General features: G+C 45.2%; 1 long non-coding RNA gene across 1 annotated transcript in view; it reads right to left on the reverse strand.

The window, feature by feature from the left end:
- Window positions 1-1,751: 1,751 nt before the first annotated feature.
- Window positions 1,752-14,816, reverse strand: part of LOC112543805 (uncharacterized) — a 37,612-nt gene continuing 24,547 nt past the window's right edge. Inside the window, exons 3-5 of the long non-coding RNA XR_012905425.1 lie at window positions 10,902-11,006; window positions 2,104-2,265; window positions 1,752-1,889 (exon numbers count right to left, since the gene is read on the reverse strand). This is a non-coding gene — a long non-coding RNA (uncharacterized LOC112543805). The remainder of the gene's footprint in view (window positions 1,890-2,103; window positions 2,266-10,901; window positions 11,007-14,816) is intronic.

Consider the following 14,816-nt stretch of genomic DNA (forward strand, 5'->3'; position numbering starts at 1 on the left):
CCAAGGAAACCTGGATGGCATTTATTTTGTTGACTCAGTAGCTAAAAGGGAAAAGAAAAAAGAAAAATATAAGGATCACAAAATGAAATTCTGCAACTTAAAACAGGGTGTTGATAATTTTTACTCTGTTTTGAAAGTGTCCATTGAAAAATATTGTCAAAAGGAATATTTTCCCATATGGAAACAAAAAAGTTCAACAAAGAAAAACTTTTTTTTTTAGTAAGGCAAAAGTTTTATTGCAAAATATTTTACCTGCTCCAGAAAAAGTATCGATTTCATTGTTGGGAAGATTTGGAGATAGAAGTGTTAGGTGCATTTACCATTTTATGTGCAAACCCAGAAGGTCCAGACGGGATTTTTTCCTGAGCAGTTAGCCCAACTTCAAGCAAAGCCAGCAGGTACATATACTTGGGCTGGAAATCACAGTTAGCAGCTCAAACGTAGATGTTCTCTGTGAATCCTACCATGAGATGATGCTATGCCACTCAGCAATATTGCCTGATTTCTGAGCATTCCCATTTCTGAAGGGAGAACGTGTTCTTGGGCTACAATTATTCTGCAGTTCGTCCATGAATGTTTCAAGGTGGGCTGTGGGTTTCACAAATCTTGAATAAGATTGTGCTACTCCGGGTGATTCCTACATGTGTTCCGGCTTTATGGAAGCAGACTTTTCAACAGTTCACTGAAATAAGTCCAAGGAAATCACCCATTTTCAACACTCAGGACAAGCATTTATGTAATTTGGGCATTGATATTGTGAAGTGAGCTCAAACAAGGATAGCGTTTGGACTCAGAAGCATTTGAATGTGAACGGGGCACCCATTGCTGAAACTCTGACATGTTTTTTGGAACTGAATTTGACAGGTTGGAATGGGGACTGTTAAATCTGGCTCACTTGTTGGCAAGTCATTATCCTTTGCTTTATCCATGGCACATTTTACTTGGACAACGGTGGGACTGAAAATGCAACGTAACACGAGTCATGTGCTAAGTATTGACAGACATCCTGTGCTAGAACAAAGGCTCACACTGCTAAACTGGAGAACACAAGCAGATACAAGAGATATAAGAAATTCATCTGAAGATGCCATAATGGCACTTTCAATAGAATCGAACATACAATAAAATGTGGCATTTCCAATGGCCATTTTGCTGGACATGACCACAGAAGTGTTGTGTACCGATCCATTTGCTTTTTTAATGCTGTCCTTTGCCGAGTTCTCTCTGGATCCAGGTTCGGGTCTCTAGTCCAGCAGTGAGGCGAAAGAAGCAGGTGCCATTTGATATAATGTGATGTAATACTAAATCAAGGCTGAGCAGTAGGGTTTGCCAGATGCTGCGTTTGAAATCCAGATTCTCAGCTTGCATAAATCAATGCAGTTGTTCCTATTTGTTGGTTACCGTGTCAGGGTGGTTAAACACTGGAATAAATTGCCTAGGGAGGTTGTAGAATCTTCATCACTGGAGATATTTACAAGCAGGTTAGATAGACATCTATCAAGGATGATCTAGATGGTGCTTGGTCCTGCCATGAGGGCAGGGGACTGGACTTGATGACCTCTCGAGATCCCTGCTAGTTCTAGTGTTCTATGATTCCAATCATGCCATGCTAGTTTACACCAGCTTCATATGGTTCATATGGTAGAAATCAATGTATACCTCTCATGGTAGCATTCTGAATGAGAAGCACTTATGCTTCTAACATTTATATCTCCAAATCTTCCCTATAATTAAATCAATATCATTTCTGGAGGAGGTATAAATTGTTGAAATAAGTGTTTTTCCTGCTGGAAAAAATGGGACTTAATAAAAAATGTTTTTCTTTGTTGATGATTTGTTTCTAGATGGGAAAATATTCCTTTTTGGCAATATTTTTCAACAGAAAATATCTAAAACACAAACAAATTGTTATCAAAACTTTGATTTACATTACAGAATTTCAGTCATTAGCAATGGGTCCTATTTCTCACTTATTTCATTATTATAGCAAACAGTAAAATTGTCAGATACATAGATGTCGTAAAGAATAGAATTTTCAGATACATAGATTAATGTAATTTCTTGAGGAGGAACATGGTTTTTCTAAAGGAAATCATGCCTTACCAATCTACTAGATTTGTTTTAGGTATTCAACAAGCATGTGGACAAGGAGGATCCAGTGGATATAGTATACTTAGATTTCCAGAAAGCCTTTCACGGGGTCCCTCACCAAAGCAAAGTAAGCTGTCATGGGGTAAGAGAGAAGGTCTTCTCTTGGATTGATACCTGATTAAAAGATAGGAAACAATGGATAGGAATAAATGATCAGTTTTCAGAATGGATAAAGGTTAATAGTGAGGTCTCCCAGAGGTCTGTTATGGGACCAGTCCTATTCAACATATTCATAAATGATCTGGAAAAAAGGAGTAACCGCAAGGTGGCAAAATTGTAGATGATACAAGATCATTAAGTCCTAAACAGACTGTGAGGAACGACAAAGGACTCGCAAAACTAGTTGACTGGATAACTAAATGGCAGGTGAAATTCAGTGTTGATAAATGCAAAGTAATGCATATTGGAAAACATAAACCCAACTATAAATATAAAATGATGGAGTCTAAATTAGCTGTCACCACTCAAGAAAAAAGATCTTTGGATAGTTCTCTGAAAACATTCACTCAGTGTGCAGCAGCTGTCATAAAAGCAAACAGAGTGTTGGGAATAATTAAGAAAGGAACAGATAATAAGATGGAAAATTTCACATTGCCTCTATTTAAAACCATGGAAAGCCCACATCTTTAATATTGTGTGCAGATGCGGTCGTCTCCTCTCAAAAAAGATATTGGAATTGGACAAGGTTCAGAAAGAGCAACTAAAATTATTAGAATTATGGAATCACTTCCATCTAAGGTGGGATTAATAAGATTGGGACTTTTCAGCATAGGGACGACTAAGGGGAGAGATGATAGAGATCTATAAAATCATGACAGGTTTGGAGAAAGTAAATAAGGAATAGTTATTTATTCCTCATAGCACAAGAAATAGGGATTACCAAATGAAAATCACAGAAAGCCAGTTTAAAACAAACAAAAAGAAGTATTTTTTCACATGATGCACAGTCAACCTGTGGAACTCCCTGCCAGAGGATGTTGTGAAGTCCAAAACTATAACAAGATTAAAAAAATCTAGATAAATTAATGGAAAATATATCCATAATTGGCTATTAGCCAGGATGGGCAGGGATAGCCAGTCATACCCTATGCGTGTCCTGTAAATAATTGGCTTTGAGTCACAGATGTGGCACCCAAAGATCCTACCTCAAATGTCTGCCAATTCCAAACCAATGTTGTACGATGCTCCAGAAAGTGTTGTCCAGCCCAGACATCACAGTCAGACTTCAGCATTGTTTGTTTGGCTTTTAAATTAGAAACAGTCATCATTGCAGGATCTGGCATGCCAGAGAAAGGCTTGGAGAAATGGCCATATATTACTAATTATATTAATTCAAGGGCCTTTTCACAGTCTATAATTAAATGTTCTCAGGGCTGAATACTTGCTTTTATATTTGGTCTTTTCTGTAGGTGCTAAGGTTCAGTATTGTTTTGACCAATCCATTGCTTGTTCTACCTCTGGTATACTATATGCATGTATTATTCATTCCCACAACTTGTTTTTCCCAACTCAGACAGAAGATAAGCAAAAACGGGCTCTGGATCTGCACTGAGGATCTCTCATCTGAGGGCAGGAATCAGAGCAGAATAGCACTGAAGCCCTCTCTAATTATGTTTAATACCCCTTCTCCCAGCTAATCTTCTGTATTGGGAGGGGTTGAGGCAACATTGCACATGTCACTGATCCAGGAACTTTTTTAACACACCGTCTTCTTACCATCAAGGACTCTGCAGAGAGAGGAAGAGGGGTAGGTCCAGGTTGGATTACAAGGTCCTGGAAAAGAGATCTCTTCCCCTACAGCAGTGGTTCTCACTTTTTTGTGCTGTGGTCTATCCCACTCAACACAGACTTTTCCAGGAACCACCAGCCAACCACCCATGATGACAAAATGGGGGCAGGAGGTGGGGGTGGGGGCATGGGCTCTGTCTGGAAGGTAGGGTGCAGGAATAGGCTGGGGGTGGGAGGTTCTAGAGGAAGGTTGGGTGCAGGAGTGGGCTGAGGGTGGAGGGGGTCTGAGTGGGAGGTGGGGCAGGGGTGAGGATCTGGCCAAGAGGATGGGCACAGGTGCAGTCTGGGTGGAAGGTGGGGTGGGGATCTGGCCAGGAGGATGGGCAGAGGTGCAGCCTGGGTGGGAGCTTGGGGGTAGGAGCAGACTGAGGATGGAGGTCTGGGAAGGAGGGATGGGCACAGGTGTGGTCTGGGTGAGAGGTTGGGTGGGGTCTGGCCAGGAGGATGGGTCTGGGTGGGAGGTTGGGTGTAGGAGCAGACTGAGGGTGGGGGTCTGGGAAGGAGGGAGAGTGCAGGAGCAGGGTGGAGGTACAGGGGGTGGGTGAAGGGGATGGGAGTGTGGGGTCTGGGCATGAAAGAGATGGAGGCGCGCTACCTGGCTCCGTGTCTCTTGCCACTCTCATGCCCTGCCCCCTGCTGCTCCCATTAGCTGTGATTCTGGCCAGTAGGAGCAGTGGGGAAAGCCTCCAGGCCATCAGTATCCTGCACCGCCAACCCCACAGGTATGCGGTTTCCATTAGCCACTCATCATTAAAAGTCACATTAGGCCGGGTCCACACCTCAGGTGCTACAGCTACACTAACACACCGTAGAGACACTTGCTACAGGACCAGAAGGGAGCTTTCCGTCATGTCAGTAAATGCACTCCCTTGAGAGGCAGTAGCCAGACTGAAGTCAGAATTCTTTCATTGGCCTTGTGGTGTCTAGGCCATGAGTCACGCCCTCAAAATCATGCAATGGGCTTACATTTTCAATTGGACCTTAGCTGGTTCACTTCACTGTCTACACTACTTAATAGAGGTGTGATTCCCAGCTCCACGGGGGAATGTTTGCACTAGCTCTCTGCTTAGGTTGGCTTAATTATGTCTTTCCGGGGGTCTGAATCTGTCACTCTCCTGAGCAATGGAGCAAGGTTGACCTATGTTTTAAGACTAGACCAGGCCGCATAGTGGTGGTGACAGAACCCAGAGAAGATTGGGGCACCATTGTGCTGGGCACAGTGAGAATTTGTCCCTTCTCTGAGGTGTTTATATTCTAAATGGAGAAGTCAAAGCAATGGAGAGAAAAAGGAAGTTTACTTTCTGCATTTCCTAGGGGAGGAAGGGAATTTCAGAGAGATTGAGGCTGTATCTACATGGGGAGGGAGGGGCTGTGATTCTCAACTTGAGTAGACATACTTGTGCTAGCTCCCATTGAGAAGCGTAGGCATAGTAACCGTGGCCTGAGCAAGCTGCCTTGTGTATAGATCCATGGAATTCAGGCAGGTTTCTACTCAGGGCAGCCACTTCTGTTTGCATACCAATCTGTCAAGGCCCCATCTATTGCTTTTACCACGAGACCATCCTAGTGAACACTGAAAAAAATGTTAAGTCCATTTTGCGGGGTCCAACTCATGGGTTTTGAATGCTTGGGACTGACAATACTGCAAATAGCAGAGGTACAGAAAAACTATTACAGGGAGAAATAGCTGTAGAGAAGACTCTTATACCAACAGCATCTGTATGGAGAGATGGAGACAATAAAGCCTGGTCTACACTGCAGCGGAAGTAGTTGATGTATCTTAAATCGCATTTCTCCGCCATCCACACAGCGGGAGGCCGGCGGGAACAAACACTCCTGTTGGCTTCCCTTACTCCTCATGAGGAGCAGGAGTACTGGTGCTGATGGGGATTCCCTCTGAGTTTGATTTAGCAGGTCTAGACCTGCTAAATTGAACCCCAGAATATCAACCATGGTAGTGTGATCTTCTGTGTAGTGTAGACATGTCCTATCTGCAAAAAGAAATGTCTCTCTAGAAGCCACTATCATGTGGGATTTTAAAATCAGGGAGCAACTTTAAAACAGATCTTGAAATGAATGAGGCCAGGAAAGTGAGTTTTCTACTGTTTCTAATTCTCAGTATAATGTATTTTGCCTTTGGTAGGTAAGTATGGCAGTATTTATCCTAAATACAACTCCAGTTTGTCATGAGAACAGATTTGTTTTGCATCATATCCTTTTGAACTGGTTTCTTGGTGCTGAAGATGAATCAACTTATAATATCAGTGCTTGAATACTTTCCTGGCATCTGTTTTATTGACAAATATTTTTTAAAGGATGGTGAAATTAATCCGCGCTCATGACAATTCTTCATGCTAGGGCAGGAAAGATAGCGGTTGAGCATTAATCTGTGCTTGTGACAACCAAGACCTATCCAAACCAAATGTGGAATGCAAATAAAAGAAAGCAGAAAATGTGGAGAGAGCTCGAATTCCTTTTGGTGGAAGGACAGAAACGACCTATGGATTCCAAGCTCGGTTTCGGTTTTGCATGGTAATCGCTTCATTAATCACACCAGGGTCACTTTTAATTTATAGTGGTGAAAGGGAACTCAGTATCACAGGCATGTGTTTTGGGAGTATTTCCATTCTCTATTTGCAAATTCACATTTTGTACCTTAATGACTTAGTGGTTGTGTAGCTGGCTGATTAATTAATTAATGCTTGTCAACTTTAAATGGGTAGGACTGGATGCCCATCTTGCTTATACCAGATTCACTTTGGTTTAACTCTTATTCACTTCTGTGGATTTACTTCTGATTTGCACCAGCATCAGTCAGAGGAGGCTCAAGAACAGTGAAATATTACATGCTGGGCTATGTCTTCTCTGAACGGCAGGGATGTAGAGCTTCAGTGTAGACCCGCACTACAGTGACAGGAGGGACTCTTCTGTCATTGTAGTTAATTCACCTCCCTGACAGGCGATAGTTATCACTCTCTACACTAGGGGTTCAGCCATTTTAACTACATCACTCAGGAATGGGATCTTTCAGCAACATAGCTGCGTCAACCCAACTTTTCAGTGTAGACCAGCTCTGGGTAATTCTGCAACCTGCAGTTAGATCATTACTTAGATGTGGATGAGTGAAACAAGGCAGTTTGACAACTATTAATTACACAACAATGAAGGCATGAGCCCATTCTATAGAAGAGCAACATTATTTTAGACTCAAGTTGCCTCTCGTTTGGGCTTTTTATTGACGTTGGAATGTGGCGTAGGTGTGGAACTCTCCCAACACAGGTACAGAAGACACACCTAGAGGTGGACGGGTGTTGCATTGACTCGCCGCGCCTTCAGTTCATAAAACTTTAAAATCCTGAGAAGCTTAACAAGGTTTTGGGGGGGAGGGATAGCTCAGTGGTTTGAGCATTGGCCTGCTAAACCTAAGGTTGTGAGTTCAATCGTTGCAGAGGCCATTTAGGGATTTGGGGCAAAAAATGGTCAGGGATGGTGCTTGGTCCTGCTGTGAAGGCAGGGGACTAGACTCAATGACCTTTCAAGGTCCCTTCCAGTTCTAGGAGATAGGCAATCTCCATTAATTATTATTTGTTTTACATCCACACACCTCTTGCTTCACCTTGGATCATGATGTTGGCCCATGAACTATCCCGTTGAGCCCCAGCTTGAAGTCATTACATACACCATTGACTCTGACCAGTGTCAGGGTCGCTTGGGAACACTATCCTCTAACCAGCTGGAGGGCTGGGTAGATGGACAGCCAAGGGAGGAGAATTATCCTCTCCTGTAAACTTCAGTGCCACTCCTTGGGCTAGTCCAGCCCAGTTGCTGAAAAAGGCTTCAAGGCCTCCTATGTGGCCTCTCCCTCATGGGAAGACCCATATAGTGGCAGCTCCCCAGGACTTGCCCTCACTTCTTTTATGCCTTGTTTATGTCCCCACTCATTTACTTCTAGGAATTGCTAGTCAGGGAGCTGTGCAGCTCTCCGTTCCCCTTGGCACGGAGGATGCACCCTAATTCCACTGCCAAGGGAGCCTCTGTGTTCATGGAGCTGGGAATAACATAAGAACGGCCAGACGGGGTCAGACAAAAGGTCTATCCAGCACAGTGTCCTGTCTGTCCACAGTGGCCACTGCCAGGTGCCCCAGAGGGAGTGAACAGAACAGAGACTTATCAAGTGATCCCTCCCCTGTCACCCATTCCCATCTTCTGACAAACAGACCCTAGGGACACCAACTTTGCCTATGCTGGCTAACAGCCATTGATGGACTTAATCTCCATGAATTTAACTAGCTCTTTTTTGAACCCTCTTAGGCTATGTCTACACTCACGACTTCTTGAGCGAGAAATATGCAAATGAGGCTAAGCATGGAATATTGCTGAGCCTCATTTGCATACCTAATGAGCAGCCATTTTTGCAGAAGAGGCTCTTGTGCCAGAAGGAGCTGTCTATACTGCCCCTTATTGCGCAAGAAAAATCCTCGTGCGCAATGCTGCTACGCCGATTATAATAATATTAATATAATATTATATTAATATAATAATAAAATAATTATTTTCAGGAACAATGGCATTGCGCAAGAGGGTTTTTCTTGTGCAAGAAGGGGCAGTGTAGACAGCTCCTTCTGGCACAAGAGCCTCTTCTGCAAAAATGGCTGCTCATTAGGTATGCAAATGAGGCTCGGCGATATTCCATGCTTAGCCTCATTTGCATATTTCTCACAAAATTAGGCACGAGTGTAGACATATCCTTAAAGTCCTGGCCCTCACAGCATCCTCTGGCAAGGAGTTCCACAGGTTGACTGTGCATTGCATGAAGAAATACTTTCTTTTGTTTGTTTTAAACCTGCTGCCTCGTAATTTCATTTGGTGACCCCTAGTCCCACTTCTAGGGATAGAGTAGAGGCTGGGACTCCAAGTCAGATACAATGAATAGCCAATGGTACTTCCCTGAGCTTCATTTCCATATTCCTCTCTGCTTTAGCCCTGCTGCAACAATTTGTGAGGCATTCACTCAGGAGCACTTTATCTGCCCAATTTTTTTGTCTCTTATTGATGAATTCACAGTAGGGTTTGAAACCCTCAGAGTAGGCCCTCTGACTAATCTCCAAGCAACTGTAAGGCTGCCCCCACCAGCCCCTCAGCCGCATCAGGGCAGGTGCTCCCACCAGACGCTTCAGACAAAGGTTTTAGCCAGGGGAGGAAACTTTTGTAATGCTGATGAATGGCCAAAGCTCCTGCAGCAGAGAACAGCTATGGGGGCAGAGAGGTGCCACCTGAGCCCTACACATTGCAAACCAGTCAGTGTTAACGGCGGGGGAAATCCCACCTCAGACTAACGGCTTTGGAAATGATCCAGCAGCTGGAATGAGATACCCTCTCTCTGAGGGAAGTCCGGGGGGGGGGGGGGAGGGGGAGAGAGTCCAGGGCCCATCGCCATGAAAACCTGCCTGGCTTCATGTGGCACATGAAATGAGAGGCTCCTGAAATGAATGCAGCCAGTACATTTGGGGATCTGGGTTGTGTCCTGGTCCTTTCCCACAGGATTGGCACATGTCCTTCAGGAGGAGGAAAGCAGTGCAGACCTATACTGAACTCCCTGTGACAAATTCAGGTCTGAGGGCTGCCGTAGGGGGGGAGGAAGGCAGCCCTGGGAGGTTACAAAAAACACTCCCTTGTTAACAAAGAGTGAGACAGTTAGGAGCAGCTAATGAGGAGGCATCTCAGGAAGATTAGGGATCAGCTGAGATAGGGCTACCTTGGAGCAGTTAAGGCCAGCTGACTGCACTCCAGGCCTGCTGGAGACCTTTTAAAAACCTCCCCTGTTAGGTAGAGGGGGAAGAGATTGACTTAGAGAGAAACAGGAGGAGAGCGTCATGACAGACTATCAGGCTAACCTGCTTCTGAGGAGAAAGCTGACTGCCCCAACACAACAGAGGCGTTTTTACCTGAGGCCCTTCTCACCAAGGGGAGAAGATCAGCGTCCGGCAAGGGTAAGAGGGGCCCTTCCCACACTTCCCTGCTGCAAAACACTGGCGCAGACAGTGCTCACATTGCTGTAATTCATAGAATCATAGAATAATAGGACTGGAAGGGACCTCAAGAGGTCATCGAGTCCAGCCCCCCGCCCTCAAGGCAGGACCAAGCTCCGTCTACACCATCCCTGACAGATGTCTATCTAACCTGTTCTTAAATATCTCCAGAGAGGGAGATTCCACCACCTCCCTTGGCAATTTATTCCAATATTTGACCACCCTGACAGTTAGGAATTTTTTCCTAATGTCCAATCTAAACCTCCCCTGCTGCACTTTAAGCCTTGTCCTGTCCTCAGAAACCATGAGGAACAAATTTTCTCCTTCCTCCTTGTGACACCCTTTTAGATATTTGAAAACCGCTATCATGTCCCCCCTTAATCTTCTTTTTTCCAAACTAAACAAGCCCAGTTCGTGAAGCCTGGCTTCATAGGTCATGTTCTCTAAACCTTTAATCATTCTTGTCGCTCTTCTCTGTACCCTTTCCAATTTCTCCACATCTTTCTTGAAATGTGGCGCCCAGAACTGGACACAGTACTCCAGCTGAGGCCTAACTAGTGTAGAGTAGAGCGGCAGAATGACTTCACGAGTTTTGCTTACAACACACCTGTTGATACAGGTGTCTGACATGACTGTGCCATGAAGTTGTGAGTGAATAAAAAAAATAGCGGAGACAGAAATATTGACTGTCTGGCTACCCAGAAAGATATAGCCTGGGACTCTTACCCACATCTCTTCTCCTCCGACCCTCCACCCCGCCCTGCCCTATACAGCCCCAAGGGACTGTCCTCCGATGCAGCTTCTGAGGCCGTTTTCCTGATGGCTCATGGTATGCCATTCTGAGCAGCACAACTAAGCCTGAAGAAGAGAGCTTGACAGTTGGCTTCTTTCACCAACCGAAGTGGGGGCAATAATAGTTTTAGCCTCACCCACCTTGTCTCGCTGCGATGAAAGTCACTCAGGGCCAAATCACAGGAACGTCCGGAGATAGTCTGACTTGTCCTCCGCCTAAGAGGAGATTTTTTCTCCATTAGCTACCTGATGAGAGTGCAATCAGGGGTTAGACAGCTAAGTGACAGGAGCTGCCCCTGAACAATCAGGGAAGCCCGATAATAAAAATCTGCCCTGTAAAAATGAAAATAATTGTCAGTGCATCCACCTTTAAAAGTAGAAAACCATTTGTTATGCTTCTTTTCTTTTGTTCCTTCCCCTTTCCAGAACTGGAATAATTAAAATGTTTTACCAGTATTTTGCAGCCAGCACGCCAACCTTAGAAGGTGGGTCTCTGGCCAGTAAAACCTTTAGATGACAGCCCTTTACTATAAGATGTTTAGAAGCTCTTTAGTTTTGCTATAAGGTTTCCAACAGATCTAAAGATTGCCCACAATTCAGGGCGTTGTCTTTCATTAAAATTCCAGCTGGAATATAAATCTTTGCTAGAGTACCTTCTCTCCCTTTCTCACTCCAGTGTTCACTGGCTGTGTACTATGTAGAGAGAACAGCAGAGCCTCAGAGGGTATAAATCAGCAGAACTCCAGGCAAGTCAGTGGAGAGAGGGATCTAGCCACAAATGCTGCAGTTGTTTTAGAAATTCCATCCTCTCCCTGAAAACCCTCCTGAGATTTTTACCAGCATTGCTCCCTCTCTCTGGTCCCAGTTCATATAGAATTACAATAAAAAAGGATATTTATCACCAGTGATTAAACCCGTTTCCGTGGGATTATAGAGTATTATCTGATGATGGTAGTAAAAGAGTCATCATCTAGTTTACTATCAGCCCAGATCCTATTTTGCTTTAATGTATTTGGAGCCTTCACCCTTAAGGTCAGATTCGCAGCTGGTGCAGCTCCTCTGCAGCACAAAGCGCTACATGGATTCAGCGGTGCTGACTTCTCATTTCGCCCCCTCTACTGTAGGCCCTGTCCCACTCCACTCCTAGCCCTGCCTCTTCCCACCCACAATGGGCTCCCGGTTCAAGATCCAGGAGGGAGGAGGAGGAGGAACACTGCAAGTCAGCTGTTCACAGCACTCTGAAAGCACTGGAAGGGAAGGGGAAGAGTTGGTTAGTAAGGGTGTGTCTAGACTACCTAGTTTTGTCGACAAAAGTGGACTTTTGTCGACAAAACTATACCAGCATCTACACTACCGCTGAGTTCTGTCGACATAACGTCGACAGAACTCAGCAGTTTTGTCGACGCTGGTATACCTCATTTTACGAGGCATAACACCTTCTGTCGACAGAACTCTGTCGACAGAAGGTGTTATTGCCTGTAACGTTGCGTCCAGACTACGGAGTTCTGTTGACAAAGCAGCTTGCTTTGTCGACAGAACTCAATGTGTCTGGACGCTCTTTGTCGACGGAAGTTTTGTCGACAGTATCTGTCGACAAAACTTCCGTCGACAAAACCCGGTAGTCTAGACGTACCCTAAGAGAGATGCAGGGGGAAGGAGGGGAGCTTGGTATCAGTGGGTGCTCTGCACCTGCTACTTTTTCCCCATGGGGCTTCAGCCCCAGAATACCCACAGTCTGCACCTCTGCACTGACTTACGTTATCTGATCAGCTGGCTCTGCAGTTCCTTGGGGACTAAAGAGAAGTTCTGTAAAGACAGCAGCACCGCTTGCTCTGTGTAACCCCCATCTGTAAGTTTCTAGTCTGTCCATTAGTAGTGAATCACATTAGCCTTTGAGTTCATTGTGTATAGGTGCTGAAGTCAACGTCATTTATTATTTTATGTAATTCATAAGGAGCCCGTACCAAGCCACCTCCATCAGGACTGCTGCCCCGTTGTGTTAGGGGCTTTGCGCGCGCGCGCACACACACACACACACACACACACACACACACACACACACACACACACACTCCCTGCTCTGAAGAGCTCATTGCCAGGAATCAGGATCTGCACCAGCACCAGTCTGGAAGGAGGGCCCTGCAGCAGGGCCAGTGCAGCCAATCTAGACTGTATTAGGCTATGCTGTCGGATGGGTTGGAAGAATCTGAAGATTGGTACAGCAGCTACTCCAAGCATTTGCCCTTGGCTAGGATAGCCCCCAAGCCAGTTCATTCCCAGCCTGCACATGCCCTACCTCACTCCTGGTTCAGACCCTCCACTCCAGTTTCTGACCCTGGCTCTAACCACTGGGCCTGACCACCCACATGACACTCTGGAATGGTGGGGAAAAGAGGAATGTGCTCAGAAGTTTGCCATTTTAATTGTGATTATATATATATATATAGCCTTGCATGTATTATTATAGATAGACAAAGTAAGTGGCATGTGTTCTCATCCTCCTTGCCACCTAGCCAATGTTACCTGGCTCAGTAGTTCTGAACAGGGTCTTCAAGGAAATGAGATACTGAAATTACAGCACAGCGTAGAAAGGATAATCCATACGGAAAGGGGAGGTACGTGGACAAAGGTGCAAAGATGAAAGAAACAGGTCACTGGCTTGTTGAGGCCATGGTCAGAAGTTACTGGTGGGGTGTCCTGACAGATATTCTGTTTGGCTCAATGTTGATAACTATTTGGCTGTGTGTGTGTGTGAGGCCCTGTCCATTGTGCCGCCTCTGAGCAGGTAGCCGGCACAGCAGACGCCGAGAATCAATCCCCACAAAGACCATAAAATTAGATAAGGTGTAAAGGCACCAGGCCCAGTTTACTATAAATTAAGCACAGTAATAGTTCCCTGGATCAGATGTCTAGGAATGCGTGTCCGTGACAATGGATTCAGCTCTGTCAGTGAAAGGATTCTTTCCTGTTCCCTACACTGGACAAGCACAGCCCCTCTAAGGGTACGTCTACACTGCCGCCCTAGTTTGAACTAGGGTGGCTAAAGTAGGCATTCGAACTTGCAAATGAAGCCCGGGATTAAAATATCCCGGGCTTCATTTGCATGTTCCTGGGCGCTGCCATTTTTAAATGCCCCGTAGTTCGAACTTCCTGCCCACGGCTTCCTTGCAGGAGGAATAACAGTAGTTTGAATTAGGAGCTTTAATTCAAACTACCTAGTCCGTGTCACGTGTAGCCGCAGGCAGGTAGTTCGAACTACGGGGCATTTAAAAATGTCGGCACCTGAGAACATGCAAATGAAACCCGGGATATTTAAATCCTGGGCTTCATTTGCAAGTTCGAATGCCTACATTAGCCACCCTAGTTCGAACTAGGGTGGCAGTGTAGACATACCCTGAGATATATTTTTATATACAGATACAAATTGCATATCACTTCTGACGTATCCAGTTGCCACCTTCTGATGTACCTAGATACCACCCTTTGTACATGGTGGTTCAATCAAATCAGCACGATCCATCATGCTGTCATTCTAGATCCTATCCTCAGCCTGGGTCAGTATGTTCCTGTTATTTGTGGGGAGTATGTTGGTACCAAGATGTCTCCTCACGAGATGTTCTGTTATGACCCCTCTGGAATGTGTTTATAGCCCGTGCCTAGTACCTCTTAAGTGAGAGTGTTTCTCATCTTGGCAAGTTCTGTGAGCAGGGGCCTGCCTCTTGCTCACAGCTTCACTTCTCTTAGTCAGCAAAGTCTGGACCATTGTTACCTAGGCCTCAGGCCTCACACCAGGCCTGTAAGAGCTTATGTTCCAGGCCCCCATCGTACTACAGAGGCTGCCATCGGTGGTAGGGTGCAGAGAGCAAGGGACAACATAAGCAACAAGAGTAGACAAATAGGGAGGAGTAGAATTGTGAAGGGTTTCAAGGGAGCTTGAACTTGACTACATGGAAAAGGAGAGCCAGCGGAGGAACTTAGAACATATGAATGGCCATACTGGGTCAGACCAAAGCTCCATACCTGTATCCTGTCTTCCAACAGTAGCCAATGCCAGAT

The sequence above is a fragment of the Pelodiscus sinensis genome, chromosome 7, assembly GCF_049634645.1.
Source record: "Pelodiscus sinensis isolate JC-2024 chromosome 7, ASM4963464v1, whole genome shotgun sequence".
Lineage (NCBI taxonomy): Eukaryota > Metazoa > Chordata > Testudines > Trionychidae > Pelodiscus > Pelodiscus sinensis.